Raw genomic sequence first — 23,467 nt, 5'->3', positions numbered from 1 at the left:
GAAAGTAAGTTTACACCAAATTTAGTGAAAGACAGTTTTTTTGTAAAAAACCCAAAACCTTGGATATTTGAATTTTTCACATAAATTTTGAGCTCATGTGAATGTAGCAAAGTTATAAATATTTTCATTACCAACAACTTTGCCATATACATTTTTCCTATAGTTTTGCTGCAAAATGGAATAAACGGTTTCTGGCCCTTAAAAATTTAAGCCAGTAAACTATTTTTTCATGCGTGTTTTTTATCTTTCATATGCAATGAGTTTCATACAATGATTTTTTTGCTTACAAGAATTATCTACAATGGTCTATCAGAAATATTCTAGCAAACTTTCACTACCGCTTTCTACAGAAAAAAAGAAAAAATTAGAAAACACATACTATAACAGCAGTTATTTGCAGCTTGCAGCATGATGGCCGTACAGACCTGTGTTTACTAAATATTTTATACGTTCGTTTGTGGGGAAAGAAAGACCAATTACAGTTACAAATTATATTCGAATTTACACATATAAGTACTTATTGTCTATCTAAGCGCCGTGTTACGTTTGCAAAAGTTCTTTAGATGTGCAAAACTTTGTTTAGATTTTAGTTTCGGTAAAAATACCTTTACCAATATCGAAAAGCATTACTTCGTACGAAGTTTGAGCGAATTACCGCCAACTTAAAGTTTAATGCTAAAAGCACGAGCAAAGTTTAGCTGCGTCACAAACAAAACCTTTCACCAACGCTTAAATTATTAATTAATTTTAATTCGATTTTGCTTTAGTTTTCAGATTAGGGTTATGCAACTTTAAACTGTTATATAAAACATCAATAATAAATACACAGAAAGTGAAGTGCGGTCAAAATACCAGCTCAGTTACAAGTGGAAATCATAACCATTTACGACTATATATATACAGGTTGCTTTGGCGTTTATGTCGATATACAGGCAGGTTAAAAAGTTTCTGCTCTCACCAAAAAATAGCACTACCAGCTCCGATATTTATTTCTAATGCTGGCACATCTGTCGTGGGAACAAATGTTATAAAGTCATTCTGTCAGTTAATTCTTTGTTTACAAGCCATTTGAAGTTGACGTGTTTTTTTTTTGTATGGAAGTATTTTTTTAATATGGAAAAAAGTGAATATTGCGAGGTGATTAGCTTCTCCGTTTTGAAAAGTTTAAGAGCAACGGAAAGTTATGAATAATTGTTAGAAATGTATAAGGAGTCCTAACGTTCAAAACGCACCGTTGAATTTTGGGCTGGCGAATTTAAACGTTGTCGGACTAAGTTTGAAGACAATCCACGCGAAGGACGACCAAAAACCGCAACCACACCAGAAATCATTGAGCTAGTTCATAAGACTGTTAGTGAAGATCCAAATTTGACTAAGCGTGAAATTGCTAAAGCCATAGGTTTCTCACTCGAGCAAGTACTTTACACACTTTAACAGTTCAACAAAAACTGGATCGAAAAAAATGTCTCAGTTCAATTTGAAGCGTTCTAAGCAGAATAAAACCGATTTCTTGCTCGTTTTATAACTATGGATGAGACTTTCATCTACCAGCATGATCCTAAAATTAAACAAGAACGTTGCCAGTAGACTAAAGCTGGTTGTTCAGCTCCAAAGCAGTTGAAGTCACAACGTTCAGCAAAGAAGGTTATGCGCGTCAGTTTTTGGGATACAAAAGGAATTTTGTTAATTCTTTCGTATTTGTGCAGGTTATTCTTTTTTGGTTTGGTTTCTATTTAATTTAACAATTATAATTTATTTGGACTACTACTGCTTGATTACAAAAATTATCAGTTTTAATTGTTTCGGAAATTTGTTCCAATGTGAAGCGATTACGGGTGTGAATTGAGGTTTTCAAAACAAATCCACTCAATCGATTTTTTTGTATCAAAGTTATTCTATGTTTATACATCATCATAGAAGATGACGCATCTTGTATTTTTATCTAGTACTTAAATATGTATAGGTGTTGGGCCTATATAAAATATATTAAACATCTATTTATTTACAGCTTGGAAATCTTTTCATTTTTCTCAAATTTCGTAAATTCAGTTTCATATCTCGGCGACATAATAAAAATACTGTGAACTTTCTGTTCTTCTTTTTTCTAAGACAATTCAATTCACTTGCGAAAAATGCATATTAAATTGCGTTATGCTATGAGTAAATCTAATATTTTTTATAGTAACCATATTTATAATGAACAATATATTCGCAAAATTTTGCATTTTCTGTATTCTCTTTCTCTCTTTACTTTGCTTTCTTGCTTGTATTCTTGCATACACTCGTATACTCACAAAGTATATTTGTATGCATTCACGCATTATTCTTATAACAGTAAGACATTTACACATCTTGTCTTCGTGTGCTGCAATATGAGTAAATTTATGCATACTAGATATATTTATATGCTTATAAAATGAGCAATACTGTAGTGTGTTTGATTTTAGGAAACTTAGTAAATGTATTTGAATGCATATATATGTATTTGTCAACATGATAGAAAATATGTGTTGAAAGGGTGCTCTTTTGGTGGTAAAAAAAAACACGAAAAAATTAATGCATGCTTGGTATTTTATTTCGTTATATTAGTTCATATATGTATCTTAGGTCCTATTCGCATTTGTACAGATTTTCAGGCATGTATGTAAATACAGTGACTGCTTCTTATGAAAACGTACGTACGTTCGTGAATTTAATACTTCCCGAAAGTTTAGGAAATTCCCGTCATAAATTTGGCCTTGCAAATATTAATAGCGGGCATTTAATATATTTTGAAAATATGAGGCCACCATACCAACATACAAATGAATGACACGCGACTCGACGCCGAAAAACGCCTCCAAACTGATTTTCTCGCATTGATTAGTTTTACGCTCGCTGATTTCTCGCATTCGTCAGCTTTGCGCTCGGCTCTGCTTTAATCGTTCACTCTGCAGGCATCCTTATTCCTGCTAGAATAATCAAGCACTAAGTGTCGAGTGATTTAGTTGTATCCTTAGTTTTCAAAAATCGTAAGAAAATAATGGCTTCATGGGGACGAGATTCTCCTCAGGCGTTTTTCATAATTAATTGTGCACTTGAAATATGTCTCATTTCTGATGTGTGCGAAGTGATCTGTAAATTTTTCGTATAATTTTGTTCAGAGCTAAGTCTTTGCGTGGCAATTCGTTTAATTATACTAAATATAAATGTCAAAGACTTGAGTTTACCTTAACAATCGACTGAGAGCTATAAAGGTAGGAAACGCCATTAAAACAACACCCTATATATAATATATGCAATTTCATAAATATTTCCATATATTTAATGCACTTTCTTCGTTCTCACTTTGAGAGCAGTTCATCGTATAGTTAAAAATACATTTTTGTTGATATATCATGCATATACACACATAAATATATATGTATTCTTGAAGTACATACACGCATATGTGTACTATATATTATATGATTTCCGGCTTGTTTCTCTCATGATTTCAACTTTAACTCAAAACATGAATGACTGCAATACAAAAGACTTTTCATGTACTTTCTTCTATTTTCTATATAACAAATATTCGATTTGATATGCACATACGAGTACATGTTTATACCATATACTCGTATATGCACAATACGTACACATTCATGAGCATTATAATCCTGTTTCAAATTTGCATATTTTTATAAAAAATTACCCAGTGAGAATTTAAAGCAAAGCAGACAATACTTTAAACTATCAAATAAGTCAGAAAACGAATTTTTTTTCTGATGTATTAACGCCTTTATTATTTTAGTAAGTAGTACTATAGTACATATGCGTAAAAACGTTCCGAAAATAAACATATTGCTTTAGTTTTTGGTGTATAGTATATCAGAACCTAGATGGTTTGTCAATCCAATCAAATATTATTCTGCGATTCGGGTCAGTTGAGAATTGCTTAGAATAAATTTGATATATGTAAAAGACTTCATGGAATTAAAGTTAATTAGAACTTTTGCTTCAGTTTTCTATAAAATATTTTCTCCAAACAAGGTTTTTATAACCTGAAAAGGTATATTAAGTTCGCCACGAAATTTTTCTTCCCAAACAGCTGCTGATTTGTAAGAACCACTGATATTCGACCAAAATAGGATGCAGCAGCCATACAAACTGAACGATCAAAATCAAGTTATTGTATGAAATTTGTTTATTTTTCAGGGGTACAACAGAAGTCAACGATTTTTCTTGTTAAATAACGACATCAATTTGTTGAATAGCAATATAAAAAAAAAAAAAAATTGCTCGGCAATCGTTGGTAAAAATTTAATTTTGCCTCGTCGAGGCAAACTTTTGATCTGAACAAAGTCGTGCATTTTGAGCATAATTAGATTTTGGTAAGGTCTTATTGGTGTGTAAAAATAATGCACAACATATTCGTCAAGGTCCTCTTAAAAGTTCTATTTAAAAAAATATTCGGAATAATATTAAGTATTAAGGGGGTATTCTAGTCTAGAGACATAAATTTTAGGTAGCTTTGAAAGTGTAGTAAAATAAGGCAATCAATAATTTTACTATCGATTTCTTATCAGCTATTTATTAATATTACAAGAGTACAGAAAAAATGTAAAAAAATAAGTTAAAAATTTAAAAAACTGGCAGCTAAAAATTGCCACATTAGCATAGCCATGATTTCAACCCTCCCAGTCATCTAAAATGATTATTAACCTGCAATGATGTCGCAATTGTGCGAACTAGCGATAAGCAAAAAAAAATTTTTTTTTAACAAAATGGCGACTGAAAAAAACGATATTTTTCCGATTTTTTTATTTTTTCGTATTTTTTAAAAATGTTAAAAATTTATTGGGATTGCGGCTATTTCGTACCCGAGAGATGACTATAAAGAAGATTCTTGGAAACTGTCAAGTAAATTACTCCCGTAGTAAAAATAATCGATTTGTAAATTAAATGCTACACTATAAGTATATTTTCTTCTTCATTTCAATTTATTCCTTCAAGGCTTGAATTAGGTATTATAGGTAGTATATGCATTTAGTATATGACCCGATTCTGAACGCAAGCTAAGATTCGTTTGTTTTCTCAAGTGGCTTTTGCAGGTATTTTATAGAATAAAACACACATACACAAGAAACTTTAATGGAAATTACTCTAGCACATGTAGCAAATCATGCGTAGATGCGTATGTCCATATGTACATATATGTATGTTCTTAAATATTTTTAGATATCCACATATGAATATCAAATTTGTTAAGCGACTAAAATTGTTATATATACCATATATACCTATATACGTAAATGTTTGAAAACATAACGTTTTTGTTTTAAGTAATCGAAAGAAAATATGAGCTTTCCAGGAAAGCAATTTCGAACTGTGTGCTTGCTTTCGAACTTTCTTTATTAGACCACAAATAATTGAAAAAGGTAAATTTGACAGATTAAGTTAGAATTTCAGTTTGTTGAGAAGTTAGAAGTTATTAAGGAATTTAGTAAAATAAAGGCACAGAAAAAGGGACCTAAACATTTTTAAGTATTTCAAAAAAAAATATTCTTTATAGTCAATGAAGAGCTGACAGTGATGGAAAGAACTGCAACAAAAAATATTCAGCAGAACATGAACGAAACATTGGTTTGATGAAAATATTGATGATATGGTTTTAGCTACGACCAAACTTTCCTGAAATTAAGTAGACAGCTTTGAGTGGACTTACTACTCGACAAAGTGGAAGTGACTCTGCTCGACACTTTTTTGTGGCGTTCCCTGGAATGTGCTAATAAGCCGCTAATCATCATGTGATCTTAATGTAAATCACCAGGTAACAAGAAAAAACATTAACTTCGGTTGTACGGAAGCTATAATACCCTCCATATATACAAAATATTCCTTACAAGAACTTGATTTTGATCGGTCAGTTTGTATGGCAGCTACATGACTCGATCTGAACAATTTCTTCGAAGGTTGCAGCGTTTCCTTGGGCAATAACTCAACCTTAAATTTAATGGAGATTTTTCTTAAAATTTTAAAGCTAGATTCACTAACACTTGATTCCGATCGTTTAGTTTGTATGGCAGTAACATGCAATAGTAGTCCAATATCTGCGCTTCCGATAAATGAGCAGCTTCGTAGTGAGAAACAGACGTGTGAAAAATTTCGGATCCTTCTAGGGTTTACAAATTTCGTGGCAAACTTAGTATACCCTGTTGATGATACAAAAATGAATAGCTTAAGCCCATATAGTGCGCAAAATTTTTTTTTTTTTAACACTAACAAAAGTCAAGTCTTTCTGAATTTTGTCTCCGGGAAGAATAGGTCTTTGTCTTCATCTGGTGGCATCGATAATAATTGAAAACATAAGTGGTTAAGCTGAGGATATCGTTATCACATAAGCTGTTTTCATATTTTCTGTTCGCAGTTAAACGACACTTGAAGTCAGCAGCTCGAAAAAGACCGAGTTCCAACAACAAGGCTGTTTTTTGGGTATCCACGAAAGCCTACATGAGGATCTGCTGTGCATTTTGTTCAAGGATTGTCCTTGTTAACAGAAATAGTTGCACTTAAAAATTACAATACCTTCATCTTATAGTTATAACTTATTCAAAAAATTGTCTTAAAGCGGCTAAAGAAACCGGCTTAGTCCATGCCGAATTGAACATTATATACTCTCGCAATATACAAACCTTAATAAAACAAGTAAGTAAATCATTGTATAGGGTATTTTATGGGCAGAGAAATGAAAGGGCTGATTGCATTAATTTTTGACATTGCTCAAGTATACTTGAGAACTTATTTTGAAGCAATTTTATAAATATAAAATATAAGCATACACAGGGGTATTCAAAGGTAAAGGAGAATTTTGATTTTTCGGGGGCTGTGTACATTCGATTATCGATATTTGATTTTTGTTATAATCGGACACATATGTTTATCATGTGCTTGCAATAGGAGGCAATTTCGGTCAGTAGTTAGTCATGCTTTTGTGTGCTCATCGTATTTTCACTTTTGAAAGAAATGGATCAAAGAATATGTATTAAATGTTGCGCTAAAATTGGAATAAAGTGATCCAAGACAACAAGCGATAAAACATCGAAACATTGAAAAATTTTGTTCTTGAAAATCGTCGAATCACTATTATAAAAGTTGCAGAGGATGATGGCATACCAATCGGCTTATGCCGTTCAACTTTCTCAAATGTTTTGGGCATGAAACGTGTCGCAGCTAAGTTTGTTCCGAAATTGCTAAATCTGAGCAAACGCAATGTCGGATTAGTATCGCTTAGGATGTCGTTAGCACAAGTGTACTATATCCGAGGGAGGTTAGGTTAGGTTAGGAGGTCGACCCCAGAAGGGATCCCACTTGGACAGCTTAAGACGCCGGTCCGTTGTGATAAGGGAGGTTACTTTGAACACACCTCGTATATGGAGTCAAGTGAGACGGACGTTTTAAAACCCTGAATATCAGTTATATGGGGACTAATGCAAGTTTTCATCCGATCTTATCCATTTTAGGCACAAAGATACACTGCTAGGAGTAAAACACGCTTTCTCAATTTCAATAAAATTGGCTGATATATGTATGAATGTGGTAAGTGGAATAAGAGTACACAATTACAAAAAATACATAGTACATATTACCTGAAATCCAGCAATATATCTCATAGACTGATCGACTAAAAGTCATACTCATATATTCAGTGTGTGTGGGCTTGAACAGTTTTGATCGAATTTTGACAATTTTCAGACCCGAGATGGCATACCTCAAAAGCACGATTTGCGCAAAATTTTACTCGAATATATTCATTAGTGTTTTATTTGTATGCATAATCTTTAGCAACATGTTGCAAGAGATAACAAAAAAATACCGGATATAGAAGCTATAAGTTTAACCGAAAGGTAACCATTTTATTTGAGTTCGCAGTTTCGAGTTTCATTCTATGAAATTTAAGTAAAATTATTGTAGGTGATTGGGTTCCAGTCCGTTTGCTAAAAATTGTGTACAACATTGAAGCCCTTCTGCAACGTCAGGCTGCGTGCTAGCCGGAGGCAATTATCCGTGAAATACAGTGCTACATGCCACACACGTTGCAAAATGCTAGTAAGTATGTACAATACATAAGGGTGAGCCAAAACAAAAAAAAAAAAACCAATTCGATATTTTCAAAGCTTTTGAATGGGTATATGAATTTTGAATAAAAAACAAATCATCTAAGCTAGATTTTTTTAAAGAAATTTTGTACTCTTCAAATTGCACATTTGTAAAAAGTTGTATCCTAAACGGCTCAAAAGTTTTTTTATTTTTACTTAAAACAGAATTTTATGTATTATTTATATGGGAGAATTTCAATACTAAGCGACAGCTTTCAAAATTAACCTAAAAATCCTGCCCTGCTGGGATATTCTATTCTGTATATAGGTTCATTTTAAACCATACATTAACCTAAGAAGTATATAGGTTAATTTTAAGCCATAAATTTGTTTTACCTTTTTTTTTTGGCTTACACTAATGTAGGTACATATATGCGTTTTCACACATGCATGTGCCTTTAAAAGTTCATTAAGCATTCGCACAGTTTTGCACCAGCCACTAACTAATAACTCTTTGCTGCACATCTAACACCTTACTTTATTTCTATTGTTGTGCTTTGTTGACAGCTGCCATTGTTGTTGATGGCCATGTTGCAGTTAGATAAAGTGCTGAAATTACGCGCGAAAAGTAGTGCGCACAAAAGCAACGGGCTACAACAACAACTGGCGTGGCCACACCAGTACGAAAATTGCTGGGAACACACATTTTCCGACCGCAATTTTCCAACTCGCTTTTAATCATTTAATTTTACAACTTGAAGAAAATTATTTTCGCTGGCACAATTTAGCCAGCACGTAGCAAATTCGCAGTAAGTGCATGAGTATTACGGGCATTTGGTGTATGTATGTATGTGTGTGTGGTGGCAGTGCATTGCTTGCAGTTCCTCGTACGTGTGTTAGGTCTTCGCTGCATACGCTTGTGCATACATACATACATATATATTTACGTATGTGTGTGTGTGTGTGTCATGTTAAACGGTTGACCCGGCAATGCTTGGCTGTTGAATGGTCATTATAAGAATTATGTGCTTACTACTCAAAGTCTAAGCATTTAATTGCCTCGGGCATTTAGTGTGAAATTATTTTGAATGCAACAACGCATACTGGCACACTTTATGAGTGTTTAATTGTTAGCGCTTCCTCGACTGCACGCTTAATGGTGTTAAAACACTTGAGAAATCGGGTTCGCTTTGAATGTTAATATTTACATAACTAAATTAAAATCAATTAGGAAAACTATTTGCCTTGTGAAAATTTCATCTCCTTCATTTGCGAATTCTTATAAGATTGTGGTTGATATTTCGAATAATTGAATATTCGGCAGAGGAAATATAATATAAATAAATAAAGGCTGTATATAATATGTATATTAGTATTAGCGATACAATTAATGATATGTTTATAAGAAATATATAAATTTATTTAAAATTGTATACAAAATGTTTCTGAGCTACTGTTGTAGTAGTTCCATAGACACTCTAAAGTCTCCAAATGAATTTCTGTCATGAAAAAGCGTCAGACAAGTATAAAGGAAAAGCATGTAAAATGTGAGTTATGACAATACTTCTTGTAATACCTATTAAAATGCGTACATTGCCAAAGTCATTAAACGAAACCCTTAGAAAAGTTTGTAACTACTTAGAAAGAGTCAAAGCCTGAAAAAGTTCTTCAGGTGCTCCATGAAAACGTGAATAAATTACGATTAAATTTGGTATCTTCTTGATTTATATTGAAGATCATAAACTTAGACTACGTTTTATTGTTATATTTTAGTTTGCGTCAGATAAAACTATTTAAAAAAAAAAAATCAAATGTGAGATATGTATGTGATATTAACTCAACCGAAGAAGCTAAATCTCATACATTGAGTTGATGTGCAAAACGTCTACCAGATGATCAGAATTAATTGTATTAAGGATATGAGGTTTAGACCAAGGCACATATTTTAACTCAGGGCCAAGCCACATAATTTGTAAGAAATCTTTTCCCTTTAATTTCATTAAAATATTTTATTTTGACCAACCTGAATGGTTTAAAGTCATGTGGAAAGATGGAAGTCATTATATGGGGTATACTAGGGGCATTAAACGTCATAGTCACCATAAAACTTGTTAGAAACACGAAATTCAAATCATTGTTTATGTTGTATACGGAAGTTGGGGGTAGTATTGATTCGATTTTACCTACTTACTACATACTAATAAAATGCTTCCTGGGTTTCATTAAGGTGCCTCTCATACCAAACCAATCTTTATGATTTAAAATCAGCCGACTGTTCAAAAATCCTGATATTAGTTATAAAGGGGCTATGTCAAGCTTTCACCCAATTTTATTTATTTTAGGTTATGCGTAACACATGCCCTTTCATTTTCATTGAGATAGCTCACACATTGGTGGATATATGCTGTATAAAGTCAGCCAGAAGTTCAAAATCTTTATATCAAGAATATGGCAGCTAAGGGGAGTATTCCCCTATATTGGGAGTAGGCGTTGTATGGGGAGTGGACGGGGCTATCACCTGATTTCATTCTCTTAACACCGTCGATAGAGGTGCTAAAAATATATTTCTTGTGTGAATTCGGTGGTTAAAGCTTTATTGGATAAAGAGATATGCACATTAAACATTATAGGGCGGGGATGTACACACTTTTAAAAATTATTTAAACCGAAGATGCCGTCACTAATAGGATTCACTATACCAAACAAGAGTATTGTATCTTATTTTTGAGCTTAGTTATGGCAATTTATTGATTTTCGATTAATGGCGTTTTGTGGGCGTGGCAGTGGTCCGATTATGCCCATCTGCCACACTACCCTTCACAAATAAAAAATTTTCCATACAAGAACCAAATTTTCATCGTTCAGTTGGTATGATAGCTATATGCTATAGTAATCTGATCTGAAAAATTTTTTTTGAGATTCCACCATTGCGCTAGACAATAACCCTTGCCAAATTTTGTGAAGATATTTTCTCAGATAAAAAGTTTTCCATATAACAGCGAATAAAATTTACTATACCCTTTTTAGGGTATAAAAACTGTGCATTCTGTTGCAACTCGACTTTATCAATATTCTATAACCAACGTTTTTGCTAAGTGTTTTTTACGCATTTATAAAATACGGTTGAACATTATTTGCACAACAACAAAATCGCAATTAATTTAATTTAATGTATTCGTTCAAATAGGAAATAGATAATTTATTTAATTAGCATGTCAATTGCAAGAGCTTTAATTTTTAAAAGGATGTAATAAAAATTATATTGTGTCAGCACAATCATGTGTTGAAATCGCATATTTTCGTAATTTATGCAAACGATTTTTTTACAAATTAATTTCATGTGCATTAGTGTGAAAATTTAGTTTTTCTGGTATAGATATTATTTTTATTAGAGGCTATTTGCTTAGAAACAAACAAAAAGTATGTAACTAATAACAAGCGGGCTACATTAGCACTTGCTGAAAATCTTTCAATATAAGAATAGTGACAGATAGCTAATGGAGAACTAAATTGTATACAAAAACAATACTTAATTATTATATATATATGTGTTTCATTCAATTAGCTTTTTATTGCAAATCACTTGTTGATATATGCCAACCTTCGAAATTTTATTTAAAATATTTAAATAAGCGAAACATACATGTGTGTGTCGAACCAGTTGCGCTACCGAAATCCTAATAACCAAAAATCAATAGTGGTCATTTGTACAAAAAATCCAATTTGAAAATGTTTAGATTTCAATTTAAATTGACACATGCAATCATGCAAAGTGTGCTAAACCGCAAAGCGTTTTTGGTCAAATCCGTCAAGCATAGTTTAGAATATTTCCAAATTTATTTTATTAACGCTTTAGTGAGTTGCGTACATTTGTTATACGATATGATATCATATTAGTTGTATTTAAAACCAATCGTATACGTGTGAAAAATTGTGGCGCCCTACCACTTTGGTGGTTCGTAAATAATAAAACGAATGCTTTTTGTTTTCAAATTCTCGCTCTTCGCCGAAAGTAAGGCCAAGCTCAACACAGCACATGTATGTATCTATAAAATCCTGCATATGTATATTCAGTTTATCACACCTGACTATAGCCAATTGGTTCTGAAATTAATATATACTATTATATTTTTAGCTACAATTTAGCAAAAGTTTAAGGAATCCTTTGCAAAATTTTAAATAGAGAAGATTTTCTTACACCGATATTGAGCACTGAACGCTACTTATATAATTTACTATTAAAATTAAAGAGGTTTTTGTTGATTTGATGTTAATTACCTGTCGAAGTTTTTATTTCTCTTTTCGGCAGCGGCGTACAGGGTTTTGTTAAAAGAAATTCACTAGCTTTTGCCAACGTGTAATTTTTTATTGTTTAATATAATGCATTACGTCAATGATTCATCAAATTATATTTACTCTTTCAACTGATCAAAATTCGCAAATGCAAAAAGTGCTTATTAAACGATATCCAGACTTCTGGGCTGTCGACAGAGAGTTGAAATGCTGTTTGTCTGTGTGTTTCTTTGAGATATCGTTTTGAATTTTTCTATGCATTTCTTGTTTCCATTGAGTGCGGAGTCTGCTCTTATGTTTCGAATCATTGTCTTTTTGACGTGTCCAAAATATTACAAAAATAAGGTTATCAACGAAAACAAGGAATGATTTAAACATTTCTCTTGAAGTATCAAGCTGTTCAAGCTCAATAATGAGCGAAATAAGATGACGACAGATCACAGAATGTAACAATATATCGTTCATTTCGTTGAAGAAGTAGCGTGTCACAATCTTGTCCATATCAGTCTAGGTTTTGAATGAGAGGATAAAAAATTGAGTTGTAGATGAACTTCGTAGTGAAAAAGATTTCATGCTCCAAATGCCAAACTTTTGCCATTTGGATAGCAGGTAAATGGATTAGGTTTAATGGGCCTACAACAGTCAAGGTCTTTGGGTTACCCTTTGCTAGGAAATTTATTAATTATCCTTGAAGCTTTAGATTTAAAACATATTATTACTAACCAAAATAGTTCGTTATTATTTTTTCATTAAAGTTAAAAAGAGCTCTTTATATAAAATTATTTGTGTATTACACTAATTTGTGGTAGCGTTGATTGTTAAATATTTCATTTTCTATTAAATAACTGTTGAAATTTTAATTTATTTTTGTACAAGCAATTTAAACAAATATAATTGTGGTGAAATTGGCAATTAATGGCGTCTAAGCAATAGATTAAAATACATACATATTCATATTAGGAGTGAAGTGAGTCAGTGTGGCTACGAATTGCTGTTAATGGAAAATATTTTGCATGGATTCGCGCGAAATAGTGATTATTTTATAAAATACAATTAACTGCAGTGAAAAACATGTAACTAATTTAAAACTAGCTGTTCACGTCAATGCTCTCAGGGTTGGTTATGAATTTTGTTGTGAATGAAATAAGAACGCACTTGGTTCGAGCCGAAATTGAGTCAAAAGACTAGACGACAAAGAATTTCTAAAGCTATAAGACTACTATTTTGGTCATACCAAAGATCAGGTACTTTAAATCACTTACAATTATGAAGAATGTACTCAAACTTTATTCCAAGTGACCACAGATTTATTAGCTTTTTCTCTTAACTACAAGCAAGTTTTTGATGGAAAATCGTTTCCTAACCCAAAAAAAACAAAAAAAAAAAAAAAAAAAAAAACAACACGTTAACTTTTTTCGGTTCCGAAAAATAAGCAGCTTCTTGGAGAGAAAATTACGTGTGCCAAATTTCATAACGATATCTCAAAAACTGAGTGACTAGTTCGTGTATACACAAACAGACACTTAATCAATTCAGCAGGGCATGCTAATCGTTCATATATATACTTTACAGGCCCTTCGACGTTTCCTTTGGGTGTTACAAATATAGTGGCAAAGGTAATTTACCTTATTAAAGGTATAACAAACAGAAGAGCGCATTAATTGAGAGCGTTAAATTGTAGACAGAGCTGATACTTTCTGCTAGTGAAATTTCTGTTGGCAGAAAAAAGCTTCTGCAATGTGAAGAAATAGTTGTTAAAACACATTTCTAAATAAACGATATTTGACACATTTGCTTTGATTTTGTTTAACTTAATCGTTTTGAATTGTGAAAATAAAATTCTGTTGATATTTTCGTGCTAATTTCTGCTAGTTTTCCGTTTCTTTACGTTTTCGTTATTTCGTTCTTTGTGAGAGTAATTGCATTATTGTTCTTCCAGATAGCTAGCAACTTTTAACAGCTAGAAAACAAACCTGCTGTGTAACTTCAACAAGTTCTGACACTTTGCAGTTTTGGAAAAAAAATGTAATTATCTTATATCAGAGCATATTCAATCATAGAGTTACAAAAAGAAAAATATTAATCGTAAAAAGTAATGTTTGCAAAAAGCAGAGCCGGAATTACTATGTACATAGGTATGAAAAAATTTCTACTATAATTCTGGCTGTATAACTTTGCTGGTACATATTTTATTTTAAAGTGACAAGTAATTAAATAAACGGTGCTTCTTATAAAAGGTATGTTTATAAAAATAAGATATAAATATATACATTTATTGTTATTTGTATGCACTTCGGCTTATGCGCAGCGTTAACATGGACCCGAATACGATGAAACGCAGTTTTAAACAGGACGACAATGCTTGCGGTTCTTTGCGTAGTAAAAAAATGAAAACTCAATTCTATGGAATTCTACTGTTTTTGCTTGCTGTGGCTTTGTTTATTGTTTGTTGTAGTTATTTTTGCCCAAAATTAGGTGATAAGCTAATTGGTGTAATAATAACGCTGTTTTGAAAACTGGCCGCATTTCTAAAGATTAAATAAACGCATAAATTGTACAAAACGTAACTTTTTCCAATTTACTGAAGTGAAAATCGTATTCTGTCTCATTAAAATGTATGTAAAAGCTGCATCATATGTATAAATAAAATTACAATTCAACACAAGAGAGTGACATCATTAAAATTGCATAAATACTTCCTATTATTTTAGCTCTCTTGGTTTATTTATATAGTTCATACCAAATGATTGTTTGATTCGCCAGTAAAAACCAATGACAAGCAATGAAAATGAAATGGAAGGGCTTATTGTTTAAATATACTTGTAATAGTTTTAATGGAACTGGGATTATCATGCTGAAATTAGTACCAAAATAAACCTATAAGTAGTTACCCATCGCAGCTTAGCCCAATTCAGATATAAATACCAATTTCAGAAGAACTTTTTTATTATTGAGAACTATCGATGCTTGCAACTTATTACCTGAAAGCATTTAAAGTGGCATGAATTTTGAGTACTATTTCGAGTGCTCATTACGAATATTTTTACTAACAATTTTTAGCACGAAACGTGCATTTATTCAGTTAAAACCTGAAATATAAGATATAAATAAAATGTTAAAAATTAAAATTCAAAACTTTTATAACAGCTGTTGAAGAGGGTATTTTAAAAACATCCAAATCCGATTGCAATCATCCAAAAGATTCGAAAAAAAATTAAAAGGATATTTATCCAGTTAAATGCTGCAAACATATTACTAAAAATTGTATACTAAACATTTTTTAATTTTTTTTTAATATAAAAAATATTTTTAATAATAAAATAAATAAAATTGTAGAATATTAATTAAAAATTTTCGAGAAAAACGTTTTTAAGAAAGCGGATAAAATTACCAGTTTTGGTTTGGCTGTGATTCTAATGGGTGTTTTTTCAGAAGTGTAGTTTTAAATGAGGCAATCCTTTTTTCTGAATTGATATTTTTGACAGCTGTTTATTGATTTATACCCAGTTTGGTTTGTTGTTTTGTAAAGAATAGACTTACTCCGGAACAATGCTAAATGAATGGGTCCGATTTTCACTAGAAAATTTTGTTTAGCGATAAAGCTCTCATTTTGTTGAATGGGTACGTTAATAAACAAAATTGTTACATTTGGAGTAATGATAATCTACAAGCCATTGCATGATGTTAGATCATCAAAAAGTCACGGTTTGGTGACCTCTATGGGCAGAGGGAATCATTGGCTCATAATTCTTCAAAAATAAATCCGGCCATAATGTTTCATACAATGGGGTATGCTATAGAGCTATGATTAGTAAACTTTTCTGGGATGCTGATGTGTACAACCTTTAATTCCAACAAGACGGCGATACATGCCATAGAGCCAACGAAACAATCAATTTATTGAAGGAAACTTTTGCTTAGTGCATTATTTTCGCTGGAATTTATTGGAGCCAGCGGCGACGGTCACTTGCCTTAAAACGTTTTGTAAACATAACGGCAAACCCTTATTATAGATTATCTGACTTAATTCCATAAGTTCAATCTATTATATATATTAAGTACTTCAAACGCATATACAGGTTAGTTGAAAAGTTTGAACTCTCTCACCAAGAAATAGCACTATTAGCTCCGATATTTATTTCTAATGTTGGTGAGAACACATGCAAAGTTGCAAGTCCTTCTGTCCCTTAATTCTTTGTTTACAAGCCATTGTAAGTTGACGTGTTAGAGTATTTTTTTAATATGGAAAAAATTGAATATCGCGTAATGATTAGATTTAGATTTAGATTAGATAATTTTGAAAGGCTTTTAAATCTATGAACAATTGGAAGAAATGTATAAGTTGTCCTCACCACCAAAATGCACCGTTGAATTCTGGGTTCGTAAATTTAAACGCGGTCGGATTAGGCTTAAAGAGGATCCAGGCGAAGGACGACCAAAAAGCGCAACTACGCCAAAAATCATTAAGCCAGTCATAATATTGCACACGTTAACAATTCAACAAAAACTGGATGATAAACAAATTACTCAGCATCACTTTAAGCGTTCTAAGCAGCATAAAACCGATTTCTTGCTCGATTTATAACTATGAATGAGACTTGGATCTACCAGCATGATCCTATAATGAAACAAGAACGTTTAGTTTGCACTGAAGCTGGTTGTTCAACTCCATAGCAGGTGAAGTCACAACGTTCAGCAAAGAATGTTATGGCATCAATTTTTTGCAGTACAAAAAATAATTTTTCACCAAGACAATGCACATGCTCACCAAGGTGTTTTAACAATGGCAAAATTCAACGTATTTAAGTACGAATTGCTTGAGCATTCACCGTATTCCCCAGGCGTTTTTCGTCGAATGAAGAATGAAGCCGTAGACGGGTATTGTGCAGAGCTTCCGGAAAGTCATCATAGGGATGGCATACATTTTTTGGAGCATCATTAGAATAAATGTATTGAAGTTAAGGAAGATTATATTGAAAAAAATATATATTACGTACCAACAGTATTTTTTCATTTCGAGCGCAGAAACTTTTCAACCAAACTGTATTTGTAGGTAAAATTGAATCCAGCAGAAGTGCATTTTTTGGCGTAATCGTACATATCAAATTTTGCACCAGGAAACGTGGTAACTTCAAATTGCATAAATTTATTGTGTTGTATATACTTTAGCGTAAATATATATGCACTTTCGCCAATATCTTTACAATACTAATGAAAATACGCTTTACTCAAATTTAATGCTAGATAAAACAGGAAGCAAATTGTTGTTGAGTGCACAGTTTGGCGGCTGTCAGTTGATATTATCGCGGATGTTAGTGGCACATTACGATTTGTTGTTGTTGTGCACATACTTTTAGTTTAATTAAAGCATAGTAATTGCAAATACATACAGGAAACGCAACGCAACACATCTAAAAGCTGCAAAAACATACATATACATATATAGTACATACACAAATACATATTATAATATATTTACAAATATACATAAGTACGAAATATTCTGCTGCTGAGTATCCAGTACTTGTGTGTAGTGCAATAGCAATAACAACAAACAAAATTCCATTGGAATTTCGGTGGAAATGGAAAATTGCTTGGTTCTAAAAGCAATTGCAATACAAAAGTGAAATTGCAAATACATACATACATACATACTCAAATGTATAGATGTAGAAAGCAAGATGCGAAAGACATTGCAGTTCTTGTAGCGTCTTAAGTGAAACAATGAAATTATCTCGCCTTATGCGCCAAGCTCGACGCTGCCGGAACGCATACCTTCATATATACATATGGATGTATAAACTTTGGAGCATACTCATATTCAAATATATATATATATATATGTATATATATATGGCACATAAGTATTTATATATAAGTATCTGTTCAGAAGTGCCTCCAAATTTTAGATTTACAAATTCCGTGTAGTAACTTATCGCTACTTGTTAGTAATACTCTTAGTCAGCGCCTTTTGCGTACCACATCTTATGGCACACACTGTAATAAGCAATTTTGTGTGTGTTTCTGTTGCTTTGCATAAGTCTTGGCTTGGCATCACATCTACAATGGCTGCATTTAGCAAATAAGCTTTTCAGGCATGCAGCAATGACAACAAAGTAATCCAAAATGTTTATCTGTGTGTGTGTGGCAATTTCAAGCTTGTAGTGAAAGTGCAATGCTAAGAAAGCCAAGATAAGTATGGTGCAGTTGGAGTGGAATGCTGAAATACGTTTAAGCAAATAATGGTTAGATTTGCTGTAATTTTACACAGATTTTTAGCTCAAGAAATGCAACTTTTATTAAAATATTAAATTTTATTAAGACAAATACAAATAATTCAAGAAGACTTTACAAAAAGTAGAAGTAAAGAGAAACTTCATTGTCATACAAAAATTCATTATTCGCTTAGTGAAGGGCAAAACACACTGAAAGGCTGCAAATAATTATTTAACTATGGTTTTAAACATTTATATAAAATATACAATAGTTTTGTAAAAAATTAAGTTATTTACCTTTTTTTTTCATATTTAGCGCAATAAGTTTTCTTTCAGGTTGCACCATTCTAACAGGCGGCCATATTTTTAATTAACCTATTCAACATAAAAAACCTAAAATAAGTATCAATACTCTCTTCTTGTACTCGTATGTGTCATAATCCTGTCATCAGCCATCAATGCTGTTCAATGTAGATGTTGTAAGTAAAAGAAGCGAAAGCTCTAAGAGTTTTGAAACGAACAAACAACTGGTATAAATCACATACACTGGCATAACTTAATAGTGATAGATGCTGTTAGCACTTTGATGAGCTGAGTTGATTTATCCATGTCCGTCTATTCGCATAACTGTATATACGCGAACTAGTACCTCAATTTTTGAAATATCGCTCCAAAATTTTACACCCGTCCTCATCTCTCCAAACAGCTACACATTTTTCGGAATCGTCGATATTGGACCGCTATAGCATATAGCTGCGTTACAAACTAAACGATCAAAACCAAGTACCTGTATGAAAAACATTTTTATTTGCAAGATATCTTCACGAATTTTGTCATATATTACCACTAAAGTGAATGGTACAATCTTCGAAGAACTTGTTTAGATCGGACCACTATAGCATAAGTCTGTCATACAAACCGACCGATCAAAATTTAAATCTTGTATTGAAACTTTTTTAGTTATGAAGGGTATTCTAGCTTATTTCTTATTTTTGTCCAAATTTCCAACGGTAAAGAACTGTTATATTCAAAATAGGAAATGATTGAGAAAAGAAGCTATGCTTTGCGTACCTAAGAAAATTTCCACACAAAAAAATTTAATCGGAATTTTTCTTGTAGAAACATTTTTGAATACAATCTTTAATTTATAAAGTCCTCTAGAGTATAAAATATAATATGGCCATAAATAAAGCAGCTATGTAAGTAGGTACACACAAGACATAAGGTGCAGAAGCGTATGATTAAAAGAAGTCCAGCGAGACGCTAAAATGCAGTCAACTTAAGCATTATTAAGCAATTCAGAAAAACTCTGAAATTAGTTTTGTATTTGTAGAAAAGAAAACCGTAGTAAAAAAGCTAAATGTAAAAAAAAGAAAATAGGTAATCACGCTTGATTGAGCGCAAACTGCCAATGCGCTACCAAAAATGACAAGCTGGAGCTGAAGCCATGTTGCGCGATGACGTTGTCACTTTGCTATTGTTGTAGATATTTTTTTGTTGCTGCTTTTCATGCTTAGCTCTCCGCTCTACATATAGGTATTATATGATAAGTATGGCGCTATTTATATACTCACGACATATGGTGTTGCTGCTCAGCTAATATACACACTCAATTTATCATTTTTCACCGCTATATATAAAAATGTCTATATTTACACATACCTATACATACATATGTATGCGTCTAAGGATTTGTAAGCACTTTTCCATATTCACGATTTTCATTTTCATATATGAGAAAACACGCACAGTGATGTATCTATATTAGTAATATGTTTGTTAAAGTTAATCTAAAATTTCAGCTTCAATGGACTTCATACAGCGTCACGAACAAGTCGCACTCATACCGTTAGTCCTTGCCATGCAGCTAAGCTTTTCTAAGACAACAGAATTCCCTTAGGTTCAATAATACTGTCATAGTATACGAGAGGTATAGCCTTATTATATAGCTACATGGCAATATTATTAGTTATAATGTTGTTTTTGTTAATACATACATAGTTTTTAACAACCAATTTATAAGTAACCCTAAAGGAGAGGTTTACATGTGCTGCAAACGAATGCCTGGTAGTCTAATCATCAAAGCAAAGAAGATAAAATTTCATATTAAAATTTTTTTTGTATTATATATATTTACACTAACAACAACCAACTACACTTTGAGACAACTCACAAACTCACAAATTATACATATGTACATATATACTTGTATGTATAATACTTGTATTATATAATATATATGGCTCCCCAAAGAGCAACTTAGACTGCGCTCAAGCTTTCAAAAACGCTTAACGACATACTCGTTCAAGTCAATTTGCGCAGATAAGAATGCACTATTGTGTGTAACATAGGCGATACTAACTATTTACCAGCACGGTATTAGTGGCAATGGTGGCCAATTGTAGTGCGTCCATCCAAACGATGAGGAGCTGTACACGGCACTGTATTTGCCACTGAACAATATACATATGTACATACAACAAAGAACTATTCCTTTGCTCAGCGGGGTGTAAAATTAAATGCTGCTTCTGCATTTGCCACTCCTTGTACGAGAATGTGATGTGGCCTAGGCAAGGAAAATGATGTTATTTTATGAGAATGAAAGGAAAGCGGATTAAATTCAGTTTGTGTGGTCGACCACCGCATTCTATTTTTTAATAAATAAATAATTTTTTTTTTTAAATCATATAACTCACAGACAATATTTTATAATTTTAATTATGTAGCTTCATATATATATATACATTCGGGTTGGTCAAATAAGCGAACAATTTTTTTTCCGCTTGGTACTCTGCAAAATAGATTCTTAGACATCTCTATGAAAATTTCTCCAAAAATGAGCTCTTAATTGTAACGGGAAGCTCTTTGGCCTTACATCGCAATTTTTTAGAGATGTAAAATTCCTACAAAACTATGAGTTCTGATATTCGAAAAGATGTCTAAGAATCTTGTTTTTATGCAATAAGCGAAAATGCATTTTTTTAACCATCCTAATATAAATACATATGTATATATATATATAAATAAAAGAATATATATACAATATATAAACAGTAACAGTGTGTTTTTATTTATTTTGAAATACTGCGTTATATACCATAGCAAACTATAGTGGTCTGAACAGACGAATTTCTTAGGAGATTGCACCGTTACCTTAGACAATAATGCTTGCCAAACTTCGTGAAAATATTTCGCCAAATACAAAAATTTTCCATATACTGGTAGGGGTTTCATTCTCATCATTCAGTTTGTATGGCAGTTATATTCTATAGAGATGCGATCTGAACAATTTCTTCGGAGATTTTACCGTTACCTTTTACAATCATATATGCCAAATATCGTGAAGATTTTTTGTCAAATACAGAGACTTGATTCAGATTATTCAGTTTGTATGCCAGCAGTACGCTGTAGTGGTCCGATATCGACGGTTGAGACAAACACGCAGTTATTTTGGGAAAAATAGGCTCCTTTAATATACACTGTTCAAGATATAAATATTACACATACATACATGTACTTCCAATTTTTACCATTTTAGATTTGCAACTTTCTTGTCCTCTCACACAAATCATCTTTCGATATTTTTACGTTTTTTGCAAGTCCACGTGGGTAAGCGCTTTCTTGAAATTTTCCTACGACCACTGAACTGGAACGTCAATCCCTTTTTCATAATCACTAGTCACCAATCAGAAGATATGAACACGTTTTTAAGTGGATGATTATATATATTTTGTAGCGTAGATAATAGTGCGTTTTGAGAGAATAAATTTCAGCCAAAACGTAATAAAGTTACTTGGGTGATTTGAAAAAAAAAAAAAAACAAAAAAAAAAAAAAAAAACATCTATAATCTAAGCAGAAACGTTATAAATATGTTCCACAATGTGTGTGCATATGTATCTATACTTACATATGTATGTGTGCGCGTGCGCGCGTTTAATTTACAGTTCACTGATGCATATTATTTTTGCTGCCACAAGCACACCACACCCATACACACTCGTACAATTTAAGTAACATCAGAAAGCCATTTCTCATTGCTTTTTTTTTGTATGTGCTGTCACATGTTCTACTAATTGGCTGGAAAACGCCGCGCTACACCCACACGCGCTACCGCAGCCTCACAGCTATTCTCGCATGCAGTGGCGCTAACTTAATATTCATATGCTGTTAGTTTTGCTTCAATAGTTTTTCAGTGTCGTTTATGTAAATAAATTTTGATAAATTATGATATCGCCAATATCCTTGTCTACATATGAATTATACCGTTATATATTGTATGTGTGAGTGTGTTGAATAGCGTGCGTGTAGCATGCTAATGAAGCGTCTCTGTTTTCTAGTTGCTTAAATTAGAGTGTTTTCTATATGATAAACTGCCAGGGGTACAAACTATAACATTATATGCATAGTATGTACACCTATATATGTATGTAACACATGCATATATGCGTTTATATGGGCACAGCTATATTGTTGCCTACTAGTTTGCCACTAAATATGCAAATATTTAGCCACTATATTGCTTATTCGTAAGCAATGCCATTAGTATGTGGATTTGGTTCGCACCCGCACTTATTTACATATTCATTGTCATTAATCATTGACAAATAACTGTAACACTATACTAACTAGCGAATTTTGCTTTAAAATAAAAACAACCTCCATTGGGAGTCGCGCTGTAAATAAATTAGAGCACTTATTTTATTGTAGTTTTGAGTTGTTTGATATATGCAATACATTGTAGTAAAGTTTTTGTAAACACTATAATGGAATTATAAAATATTATTATACAATACATATTATATATGTAGAGATATGGGGAAAAAAAAGAATTTTTTTCGCTTGGTACTCTGAAAAATATGTTCTTATACACCTCTAAAGAAGTCGCGGAGAAAGTCTTT

At 32.3% G+C, this 23,467-nt stretch overlaps 1 long non-coding RNA gene across 1 annotated transcript in view; it reads left to right on the top strand.

The window, feature by feature from the left end:
• LOC118683783 (uncharacterized) overlaps nt 1-14,880 on the top strand; it is a 30,161-nt gene extending 15,281 nt beyond the window's left edge. Inside the window, exons 2-3 of the long non-coding RNA XR_011396851.1 lie at nt 14,293-14,590; nt 14,662-14,880. This is a non-coding gene — a long non-coding RNA (uncharacterized lncRNA). The remainder of the gene's footprint in view (nt 1-14,292; nt 14,591-14,661) is intronic.
• Nucleotides 14,881-23,467: the final 8,587 nt, after the last annotated feature.

Source organism: Bactrocera oleae, chromosome 2 (genome assembly GCF_042242935.1).
Source record: "Bactrocera oleae isolate idBacOlea1 chromosome 2, idBacOlea1, whole genome shotgun sequence".
NCBI lineage: Eukaryota > Metazoa > Arthropoda > Insecta > Diptera > Tephritidae > Bactrocera > Bactrocera oleae.
The sequence above is the reverse complement of the archived record's forward strand: the minus strand, read 5'-3'. Positions and strand labels throughout refer to the sequence as shown.